The sequence below is a fragment of the Mobula hypostoma genome, chromosome 11 (genome assembly GCF_963921235.1).
Source record: "Mobula hypostoma chromosome 11, sMobHyp1.1, whole genome shotgun sequence".
Lineage (NCBI taxonomy): Eukaryota > Metazoa > Chordata > Chondrichthyes > Myliobatiformes > Myliobatidae > Mobula > Mobula hypostoma.
Window position 1 is genome coordinate 12965350 of NC_086107.1, and position 26405 is coordinate 12991754.

The 26405-nt window shown below is 42.8% G+C and overlaps 1 protein-coding gene across 3 annotated transcripts in view; it reads left to right on the forward strand.

Annotated features, from left to right (window-relative positions):
• Positions 1-26405, forward strand: part of shank2b (SH3 and multiple ankyrin repeat domains 2b) — a 1127200-nt gene that overhangs the window by 861720 nt on the left and 239075 nt on the right. The gene's annotated exons all lie outside the window — the stretch shown is intronic.

Sequence of the window (26405 nt, forward strand, 5' to 3'; positions counted from 1 at the left end):
TGTCTGCTGAAGAGTATTTGACCTGAAACATTAACTGTTCCTCCTTCCACAACAAACACCTGAATGGCTGAGTGTTTCTTGCATTACCTGCTTCTGTAATGTTAAAGCTGTAGCTTTTAAGAAAAGCGTTTGGTATTCGGCCTTTTTTATGATTGGTTGGAGAGTGGGCAGCAAAGTTTAGGATTGCTGAACAGAGTTTTAAAAAAAAATCATCAGACAGAATTTATAATGTTGATAATGAGTGGTTTACTGACCAACCACTATGCCACTGATTGTAAATAAACAGCAAGTCTCAACTATTATCACATGAAGAATTAATGAGGAATTTTATGGTTTTCCATGAAAGATATTCTCAAAACAGGGAATGCACTTCACAGAGGTAATAACTGGTTCAAAAGGATAAAATGATAATTATATGAAATAAAATAAAATTATCTCATGGATGAAGCAGTTAATGTATGCAGTGTTTGATGGTTCTAGGCCTATACTTGCTGAAATTTAGAAGAATTGGGGGGGGGGGGGCGGTCATTGAAACCTATTGAATGACCTAGACAGTGTACATGGGGAGGATGTTCCCTACAGTGGGGAGGTCTAGGACTACAGGGCACAACCTCAGGATACAAGGATATCCCTTTAGAACAGAGATGAGGAGGAATTTCTTCAGCCAGATGGTATCTGTAGAACTGATTGCCACAGACAGCTATGGAGACCAAGTTATTGGGTATATTTAAAATGGAGGTTGATAGGTTCTTGACTAGTAAGGGAATCAAAAGAAATGGGGAGAAGACATGAAAATCAGGTTGACGGGCTAATAAATCAGCCATGAGAGAATGGTGGAGCAGACTTGATGGGTTGAATGGCCTCTTTCTGCTTCTAAGTCCTTTTTTTGGCGTGTGCCTGCATGTGTGCGAGTCTGTGCATGAGCGTCTGCGTGTCCGTGCGTGCATTCGTGATGATGTCTTTTTACAAGGCGCAGAGCGAGAGAGAGACTGTGTGGTGTGCCACTCCCCGCACAGACATTTTTGCAATATTTTCCCTTTAGTTTACGAGGTCGAGTTGCGCTCTCGACACTCAACCCGGTACGGATGGAAAGCGTAGTCGGGAGCGGATCCGACTAGTTTCGAACCCGGGAACTTCCGCTCCCGGGCTCGTCGCCGATGTTGCTGCGCCGCCAGCCGGCCCATTTGCTTCTCAGTCTTATGGTCTTATAGAAAGGGCAATGGAAATAATTAGCCATAGGTAATTTGGGGTTAGCGCCAATACAGTGGGATCAATGGTCCACTTGGGTTGTACTTGCTATCAATCTCTGATAAACTGCTCTTTGAACATTATTTATTTATTTGTTTATTTATTGAGATACAGTGCAGAATAGGCTCTTCCAGCACTTCAATCCACTGTCCAGCAACTCTAGCCTAATCACACGATAATTTTCAATGACCAAATAACCTATCAGCGGGCACGTCTTTGCACGTCTTTGGAAGCTGGAGCAACTGGAAGAAACCCACGTAGTCACAGGGATGATGTGCAAACTCCGTACAGACAGCAACGGGAATTGAACCTGGGCCTCTGGTACTGTACTGTAAAGTGCTGTGCTAACCACTAAGCTACCATGTCTTCTTGAGGTGCCAGGTCTTTGGTGAAACTGAGCTTCCCCTTCCTTTTAATATTTTGTATTTTAAGAAACTTGGGTCACAACTAAAGCTTGAAGCCATCTTCTCCCACAGCCCAAATGTGTCTGAGACTGAGGTATGGTCTCTCTCTACGTCCTAGTCCTGCAATGCTACTAGCTAAAAGAACATAAACAGGTCATTCAGACTCTCATACATTCTTCCATTTACAAGATCATTGTGGAACCTTCAATTTGGACTATTTCCATATGAAATGAGTAATTGGTCAATAGTTTTGAAAGTTCCAGATACTTTAAACCAAATGTTTCCTTTATGATGTGTAGTCAACCAAAATTTTCAAGTTATGTTTTCCAAATACTTGTCAAAACGGTGTTGAAACTTTCCCAGAGGTATCGTCCCAGTGGATATGAATGAAAATAGATGATCTGTTAGCCCAGAGATCTCTCCTATCTTGAATTCACAGTGTTACCACTCCCATCTATTTAACAAGGACAGTAAAGAAATGCTGGAAACCTCCATGTCATATTTCAATTAATATTCAGAATCTAGAGTAACAGCTGAGGGCTGCAAGCACTGCAAAAAAAAAATTGCCATAGAAACCATGTACAAATTATCAAAATAAACCTACATTTTTCTAAAAGTATTGAAGCTCTTTTTTAATCAGTCTGCTTCTAGAACCATTAAAGCATGCTGTATGAACACAACATACATTCTTAACTTTTGTTAATAATAAATAAGCAGAAAAGAAACTATTTTATAAATAATAGAATAGTAGAATATAAGACAATAGACATAAGAGCAGAATCAGGCCATTCAGCCCATTGAGTCTCCACCATTCCATCATGGCTGATTTATTATCCCCCTCAACTCCATTTTCCTGCTGCCTTTCCATAACCTTTGACACCCTTACTAATCAAGAACAGATCAACCTCCACTTTAAATATACCCTATGATTTGGTCTCAACAGCTGTCTGTGGCAATGAATTCCTTAGATTCACCCCACCCACTGGCCAAAGAAATTCCTCTACATCTCTGTTCCAAAGACTCTCCTTTCTGTTCTGAAGCTATACGCTCTGGTCCAGGACTAAAGGAAACATCCTCTCCATGTCCACTCTATCTAAGCCTTTCTATATTTGATAGATTTCAAAGAGATTCACACCCCCCCACCAAAACCCCAGTGAGTACAGGCCCAGAGCTATCAAACACTCCACATCTGTTAACCATTTCATGAAGCATTTGTGTGCTGAACTTAAATGACCTGGTCAGAAACTTACTGCAACACTGCTGAGGCCCAGTTTCTGATCTTGGAGACAGAGACAAACATGGTGAAATCATCAAACCTAATTTGGATTATAGAGTAGTGCATCAGAATATTTCAAACTGGTATGGGTTTGTACAGTACATAGTTAAGACTTAGTGGCATGTGCCAGGGATGTTATTAGCATCTCGTGTATGAGTATGATTCAAGTCTAGGAAGACTGCAAGCAGGTCTTGCTTTCCTGAGCCTTTTAAGGTTTTGTAGTGGAGAGATAAAGGTCACTGTAATCCAATTCCTAGTTGAATCCAGCACACAGCATCATGCAATGCTGTCAAGTCACTATGAGGCATGTCTAAGGAAGTAAAAATTCCTCCATCAATTTCTGTGTGTCGCTCTGGACTTCCAGCATCTGCAGAATCTCGTGTTTATGATCTGCTGAATTCCTTCAGTGTTTTATGCATTTTGCTGAAGATTTCCAGCATGAGCAGAATTTCTTGTGTTTATGACTCTGTAAATTGGGATTGAGGCTCCATCTTCCATGTTTCTGCCAAATTAATTATTTCTTTTTTTTTTGAAAGGATTGAATACAAAGAGAAAAGAGTTTCATGTAAACTAGGGAATATGGAAAGACAAGCTGCCAAAACGTGCAGCATTATTTGATCCACAATCCAGTTTTTGTGGTCTAATCACATCAATTTACAGTTTTATAATCTGCCATGATTCTGCTACCCAGCGCTGCTTGATATAACTGGTTTGGATAAATGCAATATATTAAACTCAAATCACGTCAACTACCTCTAGTGTTGGCGACATGCCAGGATGAGATTATGCTCTGCAAGGTGCACAGATAGCATTACATAAGTTTTGTAATGCTATCAGATACCGATAGCTTTAACTTTGGAGCTACAGGTACTAATGTAAGCCTCTAGAAAGCTGGAGCACTGAAACAATGGATTGGGGCAGGTAGAAGTAGGGAAAGAGACAGAATGTGGAAGCCATGTGACTGCATATATCGGGGTTCACAACCTGTTGTCCACAAACCCCTTGATAAATGGTAGGGGTGTGTGGCATAAAAATTGCTGGGAACCCCTGCTGTATATCTAAAGCAAAGGTTGATAGGTTCTTGACTAGTAAGGGCATCAAAAGTTATGGGTGAAGACAGGAGAATGGGGTTCAGAGGAAAAATAAAACAGCCATGATCAAAAGGCACTGGAGACTCGATGGTCTGAATGGCCGAATTCTGCTCCTATATTTTATAGCCTTTCTCATCTCATGGAATTTGAAATTGCCGCTCAACTGGCTTTTCCCTGTGCATGTGGGCAAATCATTCTTTCCAAATGTTCAGACCAGCAATCGACTCACCAGTTCTTTTCCAGGATTTGTGCTCTGATAATGTTGTCTACACTGCTTAGATCAGCTAGGCAAGAAAGGAAATAATACCAATGACTGGAATTAGCTTAAATTTCAGTCATGGCCCCATTTTAGTATTGGCAAACTCTTGAATATTTGATCACATGGCATTCAAATGTGAAATATGAAATACAAAATTGAGGGCAAGTGCACTAGCATTTGGCCGTTGCTTGCAAATATCAATGAATTTGCTTTCAGTTGGTGCGTCATGTTGACGCAGTGATGCTGAAGGCACACCAGAGGCTATACTTCATTAGGAGTTTAAAAGGATTTGGTCTGTCACCAAAGACTTTAGCAAAGTTCCACAGAAGTTCCTTGGAGAACATTCTGACTGCATTACGGCCTGGTATGGAGACACCAATGTGCAAGGTTCCGAGAGGCTTCAGAGGGTTGTAGACTGAGCCGGCCTCTCCCCCATTCCCGCAACTGAGGACACCTTCAAAAGTCAGTGCCCCGGGAGACAGCATCCATCAATAAGGATGGTCACCATCTAGGACATACCCTCTTCTCAGAGAAAGGTAGAGGAGCCTGAACACCCACACTCAAATGATTTAGGAACAGCTTCTTCCATCTGTCTTCAGACATCTGAATGGTCCGTGAACATTACCCCGCAGTTCTTCTTTCAACAGCAAGGAGTGCATACAAAGAAAACCCCTTCTGGGTGATCTGCTTTCCTCCCACGTCCCAAAGACATACGGGTTAGGAGGTTAATTGGTCACATGGGCGGCATGGGATCACTGGGCCATAAAGGCCTGTTAGCATGCTGTATCCTTATCAGAATAAAAGCTGACCCAAAATGCATTACCATAGGATTACTGTCTGGCAAATCTGTGAATGACTCTTTCTGACATTAAGAAACAATCATAAGTTGTTTAAAAATTGCTGAAAGAATTTTGAAAATCTTAAGCATTTAAAAAATGTAAACTTTTTAAAATGATTTAAAACAATTAAAAACTTTCAAGCAATCTCAGTTAAACAAAATCTTACCTCTTGCCGTTTAAATCGAACTCCTTATTTCTCCAGAAATGTACATACCTTGGCGGTATGTAATTATTTTGTATATATTGTGTAAGAAATACTCGAAGTTGTTGAGTATCTTTCACAATTGTGATCCAGTCTGAGGTAGGGTAGGTCCTTTCATTAGCTGGCGCTCCGGGGGAGGTGATAGGCAGGTGAAGAGAAGGTGCAAGAGGCAAGGTGGGGGGGAGGGGAGGAAAGAAATTTACTGGAAGTCGGAGAAATCAATGTTCATGCCATCAGGTTGGAAGCTACATAAACAGAATATGAAGTGACGAAGGGTCTCAGCCCGAAACGTCGACTGTACCTCTTCCTAGAGATGCTGCCTGGGCTGCTGCATTCACCAGCAACTTTGATGTGTGTTGCATGAAGTGTTGCCTCTCCAGTCTCAGAGCGGCCTCGTCATGGACCAACATGTCGAAACGGGAATGAGGATAGGAATTAACCATTAGCCAGAATGAGAAACTGCCAATGCTAAACATCTGAAATAAAAGCTGGACTTTCTTGTCTTATCAGAATGGGAATGTTCTTTTGAAAGGAAAGCAGTTAATGTTACAGTTCAGTGATCTTTCATTCATGCGTGTTCTGTATCATTCTGACAACATGAGGGGATGCAGACAAACCGTGATAGCCAGCACCCTCAGGGCATTACTGGCAGATTTCCTAGACTGTTGGACATTGTTCTTATTTATATCCTAATGTATTTTTAATTAAATTATTTTAGTGATGTAGTGTAATAAGATTTTCAGTGAACCAGATGAGTCTAAGGAAGGAACAATGAACAGAGCCCAATTAGTTTGAAGGAAGTGTGAGAAAGGGGAGTCGTGTGAAATTAAAAGCAAGCATGGAAAGTTTGAAAAGAACATGCAGGTACAGCCCTGGTGAGTTTTAAGGTGTGTGGGGATGGGACCTGGATGCACTTTAAAGCAGAGTCACAGTAGTTTTAGAGAAACGCGCACACATTCATGGACCCGGGGTCTTGGATGATACTTTTTGGGTGATTTTTATTTTACTGATATATGTGCCTTGTGCTCTGTATGATTGTTGGTACTGCGTTTTGCACCTTGGCCCTGGGGTACTGCTATTTCATTTGATTGTATTCATGGCTATTCATGTATGTTGAATGACAATTAAACTTGAACAAAATACTGGAGGATTTCAGCAGGCCAGACAGCATCTATGGAGAGGAATAAAGACATTTCCGACTGCAACAGGACATCAGTAGTTTAAATGGGAGCCCAAGTGAATGTGAAAGAAGCACAGGAAACAGAATCTGATGAGCCAGGTGCTGAATTGTCAGAACTTCTGTTCAATAGGATAATGGATCATTGGAATGTTGCTGTGTTGAAGCAGTGATTGGAATCTAAATTCTGGTAGATTCAGCTAAATGTTATCAGGGCTGAGAGGCTTCAGTTATAAACTACAGTAAAATTCAAAATTTATTATCAAAATACATAGTACACATGTCACCATATACAGCTTTGAGATCCATTTTCTTGTGGGCATACTCAGCAAATCTATAGAATAGTTACTATAACAAGATCAATGAAAAATCAACAAGAGTGCAGAAGACAACAAACTAAGTAAATAGCAATAAATAACAAGAACGTAAGATAATGAGATAAAGAGTCCATAAAAGTGAGATCATTGTTGTAGGAACATTTCAATGATGGGGCAAGTGAATGTAGTTATCTCCTTTTATACAAGAGTCTGATAGTTGAGGGGTAGTTACTATTCTTGAACATGGTGGTGTGAATCTTGAGGCTCTTGAATCTTCTACGTGATGCCAGCGGCAGGAAGAGAGTGTGACCTGGGTGGTGGGGATCTCTGATGATGGATGTTGTTTTCCTACAACACCATTTCATGTAGATGTGCTCAGTGGTTGGGAGGGCTTTATCCATGATGTACTGGGCTAAATCCACTACCTCCTGCAGGATTTTCCATTCAAAGGCATTGATGTTTCCATACCAGGCCATGATTCAGCCAGTCAATACACTCTCCACTACCCAGCTATAGAAGTTTGTCAAATTTTTAGACATCATGCCGAATCTCCACTAACTTCTAACGAAGTACAGGTGCTTTCTTTGCAATTGCTGGGTCCAGGACAGGTCCTCTGAAATAGTGACACCTATGAATTTAAAGCTGCTAAACTTCTCCACCTCTGATCTTCCGATGAGGGCTGGCTCGTGGACCTCTGATTTCACTCTCCTGAAGTCTAAACTATTCACTGGAAAACATTTGATGTGCATCATTTATAGGAACTGTTAGGCTTTATCAGAAAAGATAAATCTGCCTTGGACAAGGCACATAATCTTAAAATCAAATAAATTTTCTTCCTGCAATGCATGGTCAGAGTGTAAAAGTCTCACCCACAGAAAACAGTGGATGCCAGTCCTATAATATCCTTTAGAACTGCATTGAGTGTCAGTCATTCAGAATGGACTGATTGGACAATTCCTCTGTCAGTCAAGTTTTGTGAATGCATTGTGATTAACAGAATTTAATTCTGTATGCTCTTAATCTATATTGCCATCCTCTACTCGCTGAAGTTTTTTGGAAAAGTTACCCCCATGTATTACAAGTTACCACCATTTCTGTCATGAGCTCTGCTTTCCCCTCTCCTAATGGACTGTTTTCTTTATCCTCAGTCAATGTTGCTGCCTTTTACTTTACAGTCTGTTACACTGCTGATATTCAGGGCAGCAATGAAGGTCCTCCATCTCTCTCTGTCCTTGGTTACGTACAATTATAGAAGGATTTTTCAATGCTGTTCCTGTAGCAACCTTTTTTGACCAGTCAGATTTGTTAGTTCTGAGCTGAACCCCAAATGTGGAGGACCAATGGCAGCTTAATGGCACTTTATTCTACAGCAAGGCCACCAAAACAGAACATGATGTACCACAGGTGGCCTCACTAGCATCTGGTACAACTGTAAATTTACAGCCAAACTTCATCATTCAGGGCACTGTGTGTTGAAGGCCAGTGCACCAAAAACTGCCTCGTCTCCTTGTCTAATTGCAGCGCTACTTTCAGGGAACCATGTCCTTGTACTTTTCGGTCAGTCTGTTCTATGACACTACCCAAATTCGTATTCAGATTTATTTATCAAATGAATGTGACACAGTGAAATGTGTCATTTCTGTTAACGCCAACACACCAAAAGATGTGCTGGGGGCAGATCCACAAGGGTTGTCACATATTCATACCCACAATGCTTTCAGAACAACACAGAGCATAACAAGTAACAAAACAACAGCAGCAAAACAAGGCAACACACACAAAATGCTAGAGGAACTCAGCTGGTCAGTCAGCATCTTGGGAAATGAATAAACAGTTGACGTTTCTGGCCGAGACAATTCTTCAGGACTGAAAAGGAAGGGGGGAAGCCAGCAGAATAAAAAGGTGGGAGAAAGGGAAGGAGGATAGCTGGAAGGTGATGGGTGAAGCCAAGTGTGTAGGAAAGGTTAAAGGTTAAAGGCTAGAGAGGAAGGAATCTGATAGGAGAGGAGAGTGGACCACAGGAGAAAGGGAAGGAGGAGGGGACCCAAGGGGATGTGATAGGCAGGTGAGAAGAGGTAAGAGGCCAGAGTGGGGAATAGGAGTAGAGGAGAGGGGAAAGAGAAATCGATATTCATGCCAGCAGGTTGGAGGCTACCCAGATGGAATATGAAGTGCTGCTCCTCCACTCTCAACTGCAAAACTGTCCCCTTCCCTCTGTTCCCCCCCATAATTCCATGCATCTGCATACACACAGAGTCCTCCAGCTCCAGGGCAGGCCTCTGTGCACTGTAACATTCAGGCCGGGGCCCTGTCATTCACTATGAAAGTCAGTATCTCAGAAACACAGGGGGTGTAAAATCCATGTTTGATGGTTGGCACAGACCCAGTGGACCAAAGGGCCTGTTGCCCTACTGTATGACTCCTTAGCAACGTGCACTGGTTCTTTACCCAATTAGCCAATTACAACCTCAATAACACCTTTATCAATCTGCCAAACATGAGTTGCCTTTCATAAACCTCGATTGACTTTGGCCAGTCATTTCCTTGGTGCCGCTTTTATAATGCACTCCAGTATTTTCATTTGTACTAGTGCACTGACTATTTGCATCACTGCCTGGTATGGAGGTTCTAATGCACCAGATCAATAGAGGTTGCCGAGGCTCGGCTAGCTCCATCACAAGCACAATCCTCCAAAACAAGGAGGACATCTTTAAAAGGTAGTGCGTCAAGAAGGTGGTATCCATCACTAAGGACCCCATCATCCGGGATATGCACACTTCTCATATTGCCATCAGCGAGAAGGTACGTGAGCCCAAAGATCCACATTCAACGTTTCAGGAACAGCTTCTTCCCCTTAACCATCAATTCAAGTCAAGTTTATTGTCATTTAACTATACAGATAGATAGACAAACTTTATTGATCCCGAGGGAAATTGGGTTTTGTTACAGGTGCATCAACCTAGAATAGAGTATAAATATAGCAATATAAAACCATAAATAATTAAATAATAATATGTAAATTATGCCAGATGGAAATAAGTCCAGAACCAGCCTATTGGCTCAGGGTGTCTGACCATCCAAGGGAGGAGTTGTAAAGTTTGATGGCCACAGGCAGGAATGACTTCCTATGATGCTCTGTGTTGCATCTCGGTGGAATGAGTCTCTCGCTGAGTGTACTCCTGTGCCCAACCAGTACATTATGTAGTGGATGGGAGACATTGTCCAAGATGGCATGCAACTTGGACAGCATCCTCTTCTCAGACACCACTGTCAGAGAGTCCAGTTCCATCCCCACAACATCACTGGCCTTACGAATGAGTTTGTTGATTCTGTTGGTGTCTGCTACCCTCAGCCTGCTGCCCCAGCACACAACAGCAAACATGATAGCACTGGCCACCACAGACTCGTAGAACATCCTCAGCATCATCTGACAGATGTTAAAGGACCTCAGTCTTCTCAGGAAATAGAGACAGCTCTGACCCTTCTTGTAGACAGCCTCAGTCTTCTTAGACCAGTCCAGTTTATTGTCAATTCGTATCCCCAGGTATTTGTAATCCTCCACCATGTCCACACTGACCCTCTGGATGGAAATAGGGGTCACCGGTGCCTTAGCCCTCGTCAGGTCTACCACCAGCTCCTTAGTCTTTTTCACATTAAGCTGCAGATAATTCTGCTCACACCATGGGACAAAGTTTCCTACCGTAGCCCTGGACTCAGCCTCATCTCCCTTGCTGATGCATCCAACTATGGCAGAGTATTCCATATTGCATATACTTATACAGTATTCCATACTGTATATGGATGTATACATTCAAATGAGACGATGCTTCTCCAACTAGGGTGTAAGCCACAGTGGTTCACAGAAGACACATACAGCATACAATAATTTGAGAAAGTAAGGTAAAATCTACAGATTAATTATGCATAAATAAACAGTAAAGTGCATAAATTAAGTATCGTCAGGTACAGAACAGATTAACCAGTGAAATTTCGAATGCAATGGGGCAGGGAGTTCAAAAGCCGAATGGCCTGAGGGAAGAAACTGTTTCTCATCCTGACCATTCTTGTTATTATGCATCATAGTCTCCTGTTGGTGCGTGGCCAAGTGGTTAAGGTGCTCGTCTAGTGATTTGAAGGTCGCTTGTTCGAGCCTTGGCTGAGGCAGTGTGTGTGTCCTTGAGCAAGGCACTTAACCACACATTGCTCTGTGACGACACCGGTGCCAAGCTGTATGGGTCCTAATGCCCTTTCCTTGGACAACATCAGTGGCATGGAGAGGGGAGACTCGCAGCATGGGCAACTGCGGGTCTTCCATACAACCTTGCCCAGGCCTGCGCTCTAGAAACCTTCCAAGGCACAAATCCATGGTTTCATGAGACTAACGGATACCTATATATAGTCACCTGTCTGATGGTAGAAAGTCAAAGAGGATGCTGGATGGATGTGTGGGATCCTTAATAATACCAAAAGTCTTGCATACACTGTGCTACTAATAAATGTCCCTAGTGGATGGTAGGGAGACCCTTGTGATCCTCTCAGTCGTTCTCACAGTCCTTGCTGCACCTGTACCAGATGGAGATGCAACTTGTCAGATTTTTGAATGGGCTATGAACACTACTTCACTATCCCATATTGGCATATTTATTTATTTATTGTGACTTATAGTAATACTTTATGTTTTGCACTGTACAGCTGCAACAAAACAAGACATTTCATAACATTATGTCAGTGGTAATAAATCTGATTTTGGTAGTGCAGATGACAAGCTAACTGGATGTCAGGCAAACCATAAAGGCTGTGTAAGAGCATTTCTCTCCCATTCATTCAGTTGATGTTTTGGATACAATCAAACGGCCTGGAACCTTTCTTTGAAATAATTGTGAATGAGTCATTTTTCTTTAGACTGTTGTAAAGTCTTATTGGAGCACTCTATACTGTGGCTGGCATAATGAGGAAAAAAAGGACAAAGATCTGTGTGTAATGCATTAATTTCCAATAAATAAACAAAAATCTGCAAAAGCGCTCGAAGGTCAAAATTTAATTGGAAAAATTCCTACTAGATGAGGATTATTTTGTAAAGCATGAACATGGTGTGTTATTAATGCAGGGAAGAAAACTAACTTGGAGAGGGTCCGGAGGAAGTTCTTGAGAATAATCCTGAAAATGAAAGAGTTGAAGTAGGAGGAGCATTGGATGGCTCTGGCGAGACCTCACTGGAGTCTAGAAGAATGAGTGGGAATGAAACCCATTAAATATTGAAAGACTTAGATAGAGTGACGTGGAGAGGACATTTCAATAGTGGGGTAGTCTAGGACCAGAGGGCACAGCATCGAAATAAAAGGACATCCTTTTAGAATAGAGATAAGGAGGTCTTTAGCCAGACAGTGGTGAATCTGTGGAACTCATTGCCACAGATGCCTGTGGACGCTAAGTAATTGGATATATTTAAAGTGAAGATTGAAAGGTTCTTGATTAGTCAGGGTGTCAAAAGTTATGGGGAGAAGGCAGGAGACCAAGCTTGACAGGGATAATAAATCAATCATGATCAAATTATAGTGTAGACTCAATGGGCTGAATGGCTTATTTCTGCACATACAGTAAGTCTTATGGTCTAAATTCTCCTTGATCAAAGGAATTAAAGGGGAGATGTGGCATTAGTGTTTAAAAAACATAGTGGACAGCTAAAGTAAATAAAGAGCCACGCACAAGATGCTGGATGAATTCAGTGGGCAGCATCCATGTAGAAAAATGAGGCGCTTCATCTGGTCTGACGGAGTATCTCTCTGTTTCAGTCCACATGAAGGGTTTCAACCTAAAACAGCAACTATCCATGGTTCTCCCTAGATGTTCCTTAACCTCTGAGTAGTTGGTTTAAGATACAGCATAGTAACAGGACTCTTGGCTCAACAAGCCTGTGCTGCCCAATTACACCAATGTGACCAATACATCCAACGCACACGTCTTTGGAATATAGAAGAAAACCCACGTTATCATGGGGAGAATGTAGAAACCCCTTACAAACAGCAGTAGAAGTGAACCTGGGTCACTGTTGCTACAATAGCATTATGCTAACTAATGCATTATCATGCTGTGTCCATTCCTCTAGCATCTCTTGTGTTTCTCCAGATTCCAGTTTCTTGTGCGTCCAAAACAAACAAAGAATGCATGGCTAATGATGCAAGCCCACAGACAGAAGTTGATTAGTGAAAGAGAGAGAATTGACAGGAAATAGTTATACACAAGTGATCATGATTTGGAGCATGCTGTGCTTATTTATCCAATTTTTGAAAGCTACTGTTGAATTGGTAGATACCAATTTAATGGTAGCTTCTAAAAATTGGATAAATTTTGAAAAAGCAAAGGCAATTACAGGGATGTGGTTAAAGCCGTAATGGGATGAATTGAATTCATATTGATACTGGTTTATTATTGTCACGTGTACTGAGGTGCAATGAAAAGATTGTCTTGTATGCTGTTCATATAGATCAAATTATTGCACAGTACATTGAGGTCAAACAAGGTCAAATAATAATGCAGAATAAACTGTAACACTTACAGAGAACGTGCAATGCAGGTAAACATCATGATGGATGGTTCCTCCTTGAGGCACTGCATTTTGAAGATGTCCTTAATTGTGGGGAGGTTAGTGCCCATGATGGAGAAAGCCAAATCTGAGTCTTCTCTGCAGCTTTCTGCAATCCTGTGCGTTGAAGCCTCCACACCAGAAGAATAAGGGTTTACCATTGAAACCAATCAGAATTGAAAGTCCTAGGTGGAGTGGAGATGGAGAGGATGTTTCCAATAGAGGTAGAGTTAAGGACCTGAGGGCACAGCCTCAGAGTACAAGTACACCCCTATATAACAGAGATGAGGAGGAATTTCTTTCACAAGTGAGTGGTGAATCAGTGGAATTCATTGTCATGGATAGCTACAGAGGCCAAGTCATTGGATATATTTAAAGCCAAGGTTGATGGTTTCTTGATTAGTAAGGGCATCAAAGGTTATAGGGAGAAGGCAGCAGAATGAGGTTGGGAAAGATTTTAAAGCAGCTGTGATGGAATGGCAGAGCAGACTCAAAGTCTGCTATATTAGAATGGCCTAATTCTGCTCCTGTGGCTTATGGTCTTATACTAGCAGTGATACAACCAGTCAGAATGCTCTCTGCAGTATACCTCTAGAAATTTGCAAGAGTCCTTTGTGACATATCGAATCTCAAAGAGTACTTCCCCAAATCTTCCTAGTCTCACCAAATCTCTTCCTGAAGAAGCACCACTGCTGGTGTGCCATCATTGTGATCACATCAATATCTTGTGTCCATGATAGAATACTCCAAGATCTTAACACCCTGGAACCTCTGGAACTTGAAGTTGCTCACCCTTTCCACCGCTGACAAACTCAGTAAGGACTGGTGTGTGATCTTCCCACTTTCCACTTTGATGAGGAACATGAGGTTGCAAGGGTAGCATGCTTGGAAGGAAGAGATTAGGTTGGCTTCTTGGCTCCTGAACAAAGCCACAGCTGAGTGGGTTTCTCACCTCACGTCAGATTTTGCCCTGGACCAACTGATGGACAATGTGATGATTCTGTGATAGATGGCATTGGATCCTGATGTTTGTGATATCCTAGTTTCTTTGGAAGTCAAGAATGGGGCATAAAACAGTTTTATTAAGTTACAAGAACAGAGGGATTGAGGGGAAAGAAAAGATAGCAAAAGAGAGCCTGTGGGAAGAGTAAAGCAAAGAACATCATATGTTTGTTACGCATCATATCATATGACATAGGGAATCATGGTCTCTCCATCACCATGATTGTTCTTGGCAAAATTTTCTATAGAAGTGGTTTGCCATTGCCCTTTTCTGGGCTGTGTCTTTACAAGACAAGTGACCCCAGCTATTATTGAATTTAATTGACTTTATTACTTATATCCTTGCCTCCCGGGTGCCAGGGTCCAGGATGTCTCTGACCGGGTGCACGACATCCTGGTACAAGAGGGAAAGCAACCAGAAGTTGTGATACATGTTGGTACCGATGACATAGGCAGGAAGAGGGATGAGGTCCTGAAGTATGAGTTTCGGGAACTAGGCAGAAGGCTGAAGAACAGGACCTCAAGGGTGGCGTTCTCAGGATTGCTGCCAGTGCTACGTGATAGTGATGATAAGGATTGGAGGAGATGGCAGTTGAATGCGTGGCTGAGGAGTTGGTGCAGGGAGCAGGGTTTTAGATTTTTAGATCATTGGGATCTCTTCTGGGAAAGGTGGGACCTGTACAGATTGGGTTGCACCTGAACTCAAGGGGGAGCAATATCTTTGCAGGTAGGTTTGCTAGCATGGTTCGGAAGGGTTTAAACTAATTTAAGGGTTTAAACTGACCCAGAGCGATAGAGCAGTGAAAGAAGCGCACAGAGTAAAGCCAGATCTAACTTATAGAGAGGCTTTGAGGAAAGAGAAGCAGAATAAACGGTGTAAAGCTAGTAAGGTAAAAAGGCTGAAGTGTGTGTACCTTAATGCAAGAAGCATCAGGAACACAGGTGATGAACTGAGAGCTTCGATACATACATGGAATTATGATGTAGTGGCCATTACAGAGACTTGGCTGGCACCAGGGCAGGAATGGATTCTCAATATTCCTGGATTTCCTGGATTTCAGTGCTTTAAAAGGGAAGAGAAGGGGGGGAAAAGGGGAGGAGGGGTGGCATTACTGGTCAGGGATACTATTACAGCTACAGAAAGGGTGGGTAATGTAGCAGGGTCCTCTTTTGAGTCAGTATGGGTGGAAGTCAGGAACAGGAAAGGAGCAGTTACTCTATTGGGGGTATTCTACAGGCCCCCTGGTAGCAGCAGAGATACAGAGGAGCAGATTAGGAGGCAGATTTTGGAAAGGTGCAAAAATAACAGGGTTGTTATCATGGGTGACTTTAACTTCCCTAATATTGATTGGCACCTGATTAGTTCCAAGGGTTTAGATTGGGCAGAGTTTGTTAAGTGTGTCCAGGACAGATTCCCGTCACAGTATGTGGACAGACCGACTAGGGGGAATGCCCCTAGATTGGGGAAGGGCAAATTATGAGGCTATAAGGCTAGAACTTGCGGATGTGAATTGGGATGATGTTTTTGCAGGGAAATGTACTATGGACATGTGGTCAATGTTTAGAGATCACTTGCAGGATGTTTGGGATAAATTTGTCCTGGTGAGGAAGATAAAGAATGGTAGGGTGAAGGAACCATGGGTGACAAGTGAGGTGGAAAATCTAGTCAGGTGGAAGAAGGCAGCATACAGGAGGTTTAGGAAGCAAGGATCAGATGCATCTATTGAGGAATATAGGGAAGCAAGAAAGGAGCTTAAGAAGGGGCTGAGAAGAGCAAGAAGGGGGCATGTGAAGGCCTTGGCGAGTAGGGTAAAGGAAAACCCCAAGGCATTCTTCAATTATGTGAAGAACAAAAGGATGACAGGAGTGAAGGTAGGACCGATTAAAGATAAAGGTGGGAAGATATGCCTGGGGCTGTGGAAGTGAGCGAGGTCATCAATGAATACTTCTCTTCGGTATTCACCGGTGAGAGGGAACTTGATGACGGTGAGGACAATATGAGTGAGGTTGATGTTCTGGAGCATGTTGATATTAAGGGAGAGGAGGTGTTGGATTTGTTAAAATACATTAGGACGGATAAATCCCCGGGACCTGACGGAATATTCCCCAGGATGGTCCACGAGGCGAGGGAATAGATTGCTGAGCCTCTGTCTAGGATCTTTATGTCCTCATTGTCCATGGAAATGGTACCGGAGGATTGGAGGGAGGTGAATGTTGTCCCCTTGTTCAAAAATGGTAGTAGGGATAGTCCGGGTAATTATAGACCAGTGAGTCTTAAGTCTGTGGTGGGAAAGCTGTTGGAAAAGATTCTTAGAGATAGGGTCTATGGGCATTTAGAGAATCATGGTCTGATCAATGACAGTCAGCATGGCATTGTGAAGGGCAGATCGTGTCTAACAAGCCTGATAGAGTTCTTTGAGGAGGTGACCAGGCGTATAGATGAGGGTAGTGCAGTGGATGTGATCTATATGGATTTTAGTAAGGAATTTGACAAGGTTCCACATGGTAGGCTTATTCAGAAAGTCAGAAGGCATGGGATCCAGGGAAGTTTGGCCAGGTGGATTCAGAATTGGCTTGCCTGCAGAAGGCAGAGGGTGGTGGTGGAGGGAGTACATTCAGATTGGAGGATTGTGACTAGTGGTGTCCCACAAGGATCTGTTCTGGGTCCTCTACTTATCATGATTTTTATTAATGACCTGGATGTTGGGGTAGAAGGGTGGGTTGGCAAGTTTTCAGATGACACAAAGGTTGGTGGTGCTGTAGATAGTGTTAATGATTGTCGATGATTGCAGAGAGACATTGATAGGATGCAGAAGTGGGCTGAGAGAGTGGCAGATGGAGTTCAACCCGGAGAAGTGTGAGGTGGTACACTTTGGAACGACAAACTCCAAGGCAGAGTACAAAGTAAATGGCAAGGTACTTGGTAGTGTAGAGGAGCAGAAGGATCTGGGGGTACATGTCCACAGATCCCTGAAAGTTGCCTCACAGGTAGATAGGGTAGTTAAGAAAGCTTATGGGGTGTTAGCTTTCATAAGTCGAGGGATAGAGTTTAAGAGTCACGATGTGATGATGCAGCTCTATAAGACTCTGGTTGGAGCACTGTGTCCAGTTCTGGCCGCCCACTATAGGAAGGATGTGGAAGCATTGGAAAGGGTACAGAGGAGATTTACCAGGTTGCTACCTGGTTTATAGAGTATGCATTATGATCAGAGATTAAGGGAGCTAGGGCTTTGCTCTTTGGAGAGAAGGAGGATGAGAGGAGACATGATAGAGGTGTACAAGATAATAAGAGGAATAGATAGAGTGGATAGCCAGCGCCTCTTCCCCAGGGCACCACTGCTCAATACAAGAGGACATGGCTTTAAGGTAAGGGGTGGGAAGTTCAAGGGGGATATTAGAAGAAGGTTTTTTACTCAGAGAGCGGTTGGTGTGTGGAATGCACTACCTGAGTCAGTGGTGGTGGCAGATACACTAATGAAGTTTAAGAGACTACTAGACAGGTATATGGAGGAATTTAAGCTGGGGAGTTATATGGGAGGCAGTGTTTGAGGGTCGGCACAACATTGTGGGCCGAAGGGCCTGTACTGTGCTGTACTATTCTATGTTCTATGTTCTATCCTTCATTTACCTGAGTAAAAATCTTTACATTACGTCTCCATCTAAATGTGCAATGTGCAATTTATGGTAATTTATAATAAATACTATGTACAACAGGACAGTCAATAAAACATTGAAATACAATTGTATCAACATGACTTAATCAGTCTGATGGCCTGGTGGAAGAAGCTGTCCCGGAGCCTGTTGGCCCTGGCTTTTAAGCTGCGGTACCATTTCCCGGATGATAGCAGCTGGAACAGTTTGTTGATGGGATGACTCGGGTCCCCACTGATCCTTTGGGCACTTTTTACACACCCGTCTTTGTGAATACCCTGAATAGTGGGAAGTTCACATTTACTGATGTGCTGGGCTGTCCGCACCACTCTCTGAAGAGTCCTGCGATTGAGGGAAGTACAGTTCCCATACCGGGCAGTGATACAACCAGTCAGGGTACTCTCAGTTGTGCCCCTGTAGAAAGTTCTTGGGATCTGGGGGCCCATAGCAAACTTCTTCAACTGTCTAAGGTAAAAGAGGAGCTGTTATGCCTTTTTCACCACACAGCCAGTACGTGCAGACCACGTGAGATCCTCGGTGATGTGTGTGCCGAGGAACTTAAAGCTGTTCAACCTCCCAACCCCCGATCCATTGATATCAATACTCTTCAGAGATCGTCTGCCTGGCGTCAGTGATCGCATAACCAGAACTTGTAATATACACCAGCTGCTCATGTGACCATCCATGATCTGCTTCTTTTGCTTCATGTGATCCTGATGGGGGTGGTTAAGCAGGTGCTACCTCTTGCCCAAGGGTAACCTACAGGTTTGTGGACTGAAGGAGTACCTGACACATCCTTTAATAGAGATGTATTGTCACCCCACAACACTAGAGCAAAGAACCAAAAGACTGAAAAATCATGGTCTGGTCTACTTATAGCGGACCACTAATTCCATTGAAATTCCATAGATATCCTATCACATTCTAGCTAGCCTCTTTCATCTCCCCCCACCTTTTTATTTGATATCTACCAGTCCTGAAGAAGGGTCTTGACCCGAAATGTCGACTAGCGATTCATTTCCAAAGATGCTGCCTGACTTGCTGAGTTCCTCCTGCATTTTGTGTGTGTTGCTCTGGATTTCCAGCATCTGCAGAATTTCTTGTGTTCATGGTTAGCCATTAAGATAACCCCTATCTTATTTCAGAGGCAACTGCAAACACTAGAAAACTTAATGAACAATTACGTGTGCATAGGAAAATATATATAAAAAAAATACAAACAAGTAAAAGTAAGTTAAACTACAGGGGAAAAAATAACAATTCCGCCTCCCAACCGAACAGTGACAAGCAATTAAAATCTAGTCTGATTGTTATTTTAGATTCTTTCTGGTTCTCTTCCAAATTTGTGGTTGGAAGATTAATGGACCACTTGTGTGATGGTGGAATCTGGAGGGAATTGATGGGAATGCAGGGAGAACAAAATGGGATGACTAAAACTGGGTACTTGATGTTTGGCAGGGAGTAGGTGGACTGAAGAGCCTAATTCCTTGCTGTGTATATGACTCTTATTGTTGCATAAGGCTGTGGAGACTAAGTCATTGGGTGTATCAAAAGTGGAAGTTGATAGGTTCTTCATTAGTAAGGGTGTCAAAGTTTATGGGGAGAAAGCAGGAAAATGGGGTTGAGAGGGATAATGAATCAGCCATGTTAGAATAGCAGAGCAGTCTCAAAAGGCCAAATAGCCTAATCCTGCTCCTTTTTCTTATGGCCTTATATTCACCCAGTTAGTACAAATGGATAATGTATCCAGTGTCCTAGTTGTGGTAGTTAATATAAGATAGGTACAGAGGATGCTGACACACAATTTTCAAGCACGTGTTTGTTTTTTTACACTTCAGGGTGTGCAGGTTTTTGGGATAAATATAGAATTCTGCAGGGGTGCCTGAAAGAAGATGACAATTATATGCTGACACCATCAGTTCATCATCCTTATCCTTTTGCAACATTCATGAACGGTATTTCTTCTGACAATACAGCAAGTAATTAGCAGGTTGGTGATTGCAGGAAAACTGGTCCAGACTCTGCTGCCAAAGTAGCGGTAGGTTTCATGGCAAGCATCCAGAAACCTGTAGTGAAGACAAGACATCTGACGAGTTCCTTGCTCCTGAGGGCTGTGAGGCTCATTCAGCGACTGCATACCAGACTGAAGTCGATGGATTTTTTTTTGTACCCAGACAATATAATGTGCAGGATGACCAGATATGATTCTACTGGTCTAAGGGAACCTTTTGGATTTCTTCAACTTGCATCGCCTGGGTCCCCGTTTAGACCATATGCCAAGACATAGGATCAGAATTAGCTTATTTGGCCCATTTAAGTCTGCTCTACCATTCAATTATAGCTGATTTATTTTCTCTCGATCCCATTCTAATGCCTTCTCCCCATAACCTTTGATACCCTTATTAATCAAGAACCTGTTAACCTCTGCTTTAAATATATCCAATGACTTGGTCTCCATAGCCACCTCTAATAATGACTCACAGATTCAGTACACTCTGATTAAAGAAATTCCTCCTCATTTCTGCTCTAAAGAGACGCTCTTCTATTCGGAGGCAGTGACCTCTGGTTCTAGTCTCTTCCACTATTGAAAACATCCTTTCCACGTATACTATGTAGGCCTTTCAATATTTGGTACATTTTAATGAAATTCCCCTTCACTCTTCAAAACTCCAGCGAGTACAGATCTGGAGCATCAAATGCTCCACATATGTTAACCTTTTCATTCCTGGGAACATTTTCATGCCCCTCCTGTGGATCCAAAACTGCTCATAATATTCCACATGCCTTATAAAGACTAAGCATTTCTTCCTTGCTTTTAGATTCTTGTCTTCACAAAATGAATATTGACATTGCATTTGCCTTCTGTAATACTGTCTCAACCATATTGCCGTATCAAACCTATTCTGACACTAACTTTGCAAATACAGTACTGTGCAAAAGTCTAAGGCACATATATCATAGAAATCTACAATATATTATGGGCCCTTCGGCCCACAATGTTGTGCCAACCGTGTGACCTACTCGAGAAACTGCCTAGAATTACCCTACCTCGTAACCTTCTATTTCTCTAAGCTCCATGTACCTATCTAAAAGGCTCTTAAAAGACCCTATTGTATCCCCCTCTACCACTGTCAATGGCAGTGCATTCCACACACCCACCATTCTCTGTGTAAAACAAAAAAACAGCTTACCTCTGACGTTCCCCTTGAACCTACTTCCAAGCACCCTAAAACTATGCGCCCTTGTGTTAGTCATTTCAGTCCTGGGGAAAATGCCTCTGGCTATCCACATGGTGAATGCCTCTCGTCATCTTATACACCTCTATCAGGTCACCTCTCATCCTCCGATGCTCCAAGAAGGAAAGGCCAAGTTCACTCAACCTATTCTCATAAGGCATGCTCTCCAATCTAGTCAACGTCCTTGTAAATCTCCTCTGCACACTCACTCTATAGTATCCACATCCTTCCTGTAATGAGGTGACCAGAACTGAACACAGTACTCTAAATGGGGTCTAACTAAGGTCTTGTATAGCTGTAACATTATCTCGTGGCTCTTGAGCTCAATCCCATGCTTGACAAAGGCCATCACACCATGCACCTTCTTAGCACTGACAACTTGTGCAGCAGCTTTGACTGTCCTATGGACACGGACCCCAAGATCTCGCTGAACCTCCACACTGCAAAGAGTCTTACTATTAATATTATATTCTGTCTTCAAATTTGACCTCCTGAAATGAACCACTTCACACTTAACTGCCTCTTCTCAGCCCAATGCTGCATCCTATGGATGTCCCGCTGTAATGTCTGACAACCCTTCAAACGATCCACAACACAACACTCATAACTTTTGTGTTGTCAGAAAACTTACTAACCCACCCTTCTACTTCCGAATGCAAGTCATTTATAAAAATCACAAAGAGGAGGGGTCCCAGAACAGATCCCTGCGGAACACCACTGGTCACCAACCTCCATGCAGAATACGAACCATCTATAACCACCCGTTGCCTTCTGTTGGCAAGTCAATTCTGGATCCGCAAAGCAAGTTCTCCTTGGATCCCATGCCATAATACTTTCTGAATGAGCCTTTCCTGGGGAACCTTATCAAATGTCTTACTGAAATCCATTTACGCTACACCTACTGCTCTACTGTCATCAGTGTGTTTTGTTACCTCCTCAAAGAGTTCAATTAGGCCCGTAAGGCACGACCTGCCCTTGACAAAGCCATGCTGACTATCCCTAATCACATTATGTCTCTCCAAATGCTCATAAATTCTGCCTCTCAGGATCTTCTCCAACAACTTGCTCACCACTGAAGTAAGACTCTCTGGTCTATAATTTCCTGGGTTATCTCTACTCCCTTTCTTGAACAAGGGAACAACATTTGCAATCTTGCAATCCTCTGGAACCTCTCCCATCACTATTGATGATGCAAAGATCATCACCAGAGGCTCAGCAATCTCCTCCCTCACTTCCCATTGTACCCTAAGGTACATCTCATCCAGTCCTGGTGATTTCTCTAACTTAATACCTTTCAACAGCTCCAGCACATCCTCTTTCTTAATGTCTGTACACTTAAGTGTTTCAGTCATCCCCGTAATTGCCAAGGTTCTTTTCAATGGTGAATACTGAAGCAAAGTATTCATTAATTACCTTCGCTATCTCCTCTGTCCCCATGCACATGTTTCCACTATCAAACTTAACTGGTCACATGGCAAACCCACACGGCTCATCGTCTTGCTCTTCCCATACTTGTAGAATGCCTTGGGGTTTTCCTTAATCCTGCTGCTTGCCAAGGCTTTCTCATGGCCCCTTCTAGCTCTCCTAATTTCATTCTTGAGCTCCTCCCTGGCCCCCTATATATAGCTCGGGTGCCTAAGACTTTTGCTCAGTCAATGTGATGCGGAGAGCGGAGACAGATTGTGGATCTGTCGGGAGCAAAGGATGTTGGGAATGGCAGGAGGGGCATGGCACAGGTGGCAGAGAAGGAGTGCCAGAGGCAGGGGTGGCCTGGGTGCAGACAGACCCAGCCCTGAGATACCAGACAGGGTCATTTGGTTCCAAACAGTCGGTTTGTTGATCACTGTAGAATGTCCCTCTGGTGCTTCCTTCTCCCTCCCCTCTCCCTTCCCCCCTCCCCCAACCGTGATTCCCCTTTTTCTGCCCCCTTCCCACTCCCAGTCCAGAACAGAGTCCCATATCAGAATCAGGTTTATCATCAATCACGTATGTCATGAAATTAGTTTTTATTCCAGCAGCAGCAGTGCAGTGCAATACATAAAATTACTACAGTATTGTGCAAAAGTCTGGGGCACCCTCACTCTATATATGTCCCTAAGACCTTTGTACAGTCTCTCAAATTTTGAATGTTGCATTGAAGCTTAAATTGCCAAGTAAATGTCTAAAACATAGTCACTCATTAAATACTAGAAGTACCATTTTACTGACAAGATTTCTGTTGCTGCAATCACTCAATCACGTTGGCCCAGATACAGGAGGGAACAATGATAGAGTAGAATTCTATTTCTGGGGGTAAATACTTCTGCAGATTTAAAATTGTTTCTCATGTTTTCTCCCTTGATCCTAGTCTTTCTATTTCTCCTCATTTTGATTTGATTTAAACTCACCCTGTTTGCTTTGCGGTCATATTTTGCTCATTCGTTATGTGCTGTGTCATGTGACTGGGCAATCATGGTCTTTCCATGACCATGATTGTTCTTGGCAAATATTTCTACAGAAGTGGTTTGCCATTGCCTTCTTCTGCACAGTGTCTTTACAAGTCAGGTGACCCTAGCCATTATCAATACTCTTCAGAGATTGTCTACCCGGCATCAGTGGTCACTTAACCATGATATGCACCAGCTACTCATGCAACCATCTGTGGCTTCACAGATCAGGGGGCTAAGCAGATGCTACACTTTACCCAAGGGTGACCTGCAGGCTAGCGGAGGAAAGGAGCACCTTACACCTCCTTTGGTAGAGACATATCTCCACCCCATCAACCCTTCATAACCCAAGTTTAAAAAAAACTTTTCTGAAGGTTTAGTTATATTCTATGTCACTATAAACTTATAGTGGAGATATTAAAGTGTGTGCTTGGCTTTCAGTCTAATTCCATTCCTTTGTGAACATTCCCTGAAAATCATGGATGCCTTGTTTTCACGCTGGTTCTGAGTGTTTTAATTCGGCTAATGTGAGAACCACAGATCATTGCACTGATGCTGTATGGGTGGTTGGGTAATTTGTGGGGTGGTCTAGTCCTGCTCTGCTTTGTTTCCATGTGCTTATGATTCATGGCCACAGAGAGTTCTACATATCATCCTGAATGTTCATCCTCCACTTGGTACAGGCCATGAGTCCATAAAAATAAGGGAGAATTTTTTTTCCCTAAGGAAACTTTCACCACCTTGTGGAATCTCTTCCTTTGTCCACCAGACATCAGGAGCAACACCATCTATTTCGTCTCCATGGCCTCCTCTTGTGCCAAGATGGGGTCACCCTAATATACCATCTGAGTAGCTACCAACCTGATGGCATGAATATCAATTTCTCCTTCCTGTGAAAAAAAATTCCTCCCTCTCCCCTCTTCTAATCCCTACTCTGGTCTCCTATGTTTTCTCACCTGCCTATCACCTCCCCCTGTGCCACTGCCTCCTTCCCTCTCTCCTATGCCCCACTCACCTCTCCTATCAGATTCTTTCTTCTCCAGCCCCTTACCTTTCCCACCCACCCAGCTTCACCCATCACCTTTCAGCTGTCCTCCTTCCCCTGCCCCTACCTTTTTATTCTGGTGTCTTCCCACTTCCTTTCCAGTCCTGAAGAAGGGTCTCAGCGATTGTTTATACAATTCCATGGATGTTGCCTGACCTGTTGAGTTACTCCAGCAACTTGTGTGTGTTGCACTAAGAACTAGCAAGCAGGTTAATTGTTCAGAACAGATGTGGGACAGAGAAAAGTAGGGAACTAAATTAGTCCCTCCTATCTACACACATGTCAACCTTGCAACTCCAGAATTTCTCATGATTATGAATTTCTTCCTATGACATTTTGGAATATAACATCTATTTTGGGAGTCTGGTGGAACTTTTTCTCCTGTTATATGAAGCAGAAATGAGGGCAGCACAATAGTGTAACACTCAATGGGGTCCAATTCCCACCACTGAGAGTTCATTCTCCAGTTGACCACATGGGTTTCCCCCACGTTCTCCAGTTTCCTCCTACTTTCCAAAGATATACAAATTGGGGTTAGTAAATATTAAGCAGGCTATATTACCGCTGGATGCATCACGGTACTTGCAGGCTACCCAGAGCTTTCTCAGTGCAAATGACGCATTTCGCTGTATGTTTCAATATTTGAATGAACATGCGACAAATAAAACTAATCTTAATCTTCAATCTAATTTTTTAGATTTTGTTTTTGTTTTAAAAATGCATCCTTATGTTGTTAAAATTGTCTGGGGTAATCTCAGTGTCTACATGCAAAGATGTTCCAGTCTAAGGAAGAATTATCACGTCTCTGATCTGAACTGTTAACTTTGTTTCTCCTTCCACAGATTCTTTCCCCTTACGTATATTGTATATAAAACTATGAGGGGAATAGGTAAAGTAAATGCTTTTTCCACTGGTAAGACTGGAAAATAGAGGTCATAGGTTAAGGTTGAAAGTTGAAATATTTAAGGGGAGCTTGAGCGAAGACTTGTTCACTCAGAGGGTGGTAAGAGAGTGGATCGAGTTGCCTGCACAAGTGGTGAATGAGGGTTCAATTTCAACATTTAAGAGAAGTTTGGATAAGTATATTGATAGGAGGTGTATGGAGGGCTGTTGTCCCGGTCCAACGCGGAATAATAGTTCAACATGTGATAGATGGTCTGAAGGGTTGTCTCTCTGCGGTCTGACCTGCTGAGATTTTCTAGCATTCTCTGTTTTTTTTTACAAAACTCTACCTTGACTGCATTCTGCTCCCCAAATACCTTTCTACGGTGAATTTCAGTACTTTCAGCAAAGTGGTTGTGCCTCTTAACCTGCCAGAAACATTTTTCAGTTTCCAACAAACTGAGTTAGTGCCTTAGCCACAAATGATAGGATTAGTGTTCCAATAGAGCTGCACACTCCATGTGCTATATTTAATCCGACAGAGCTGTCAGTGTGTTATGACAAGCCTGTCTCTTGGATCAATCAATATCACATCCCATGGATGTCATACTTGTTATCCACCTGTACTTAATTACTTCCCTTTACACATGCTGGCGCTTAGGGCCGCAAAGAAGGTCCTCCTTCTCTGTCTTCATCCTTGACCATCTTCTGTCTTGTACCCCAGGTGTGGTTCAGGGGTAGGCTGTTGCACACAGATGAAAAAGGAT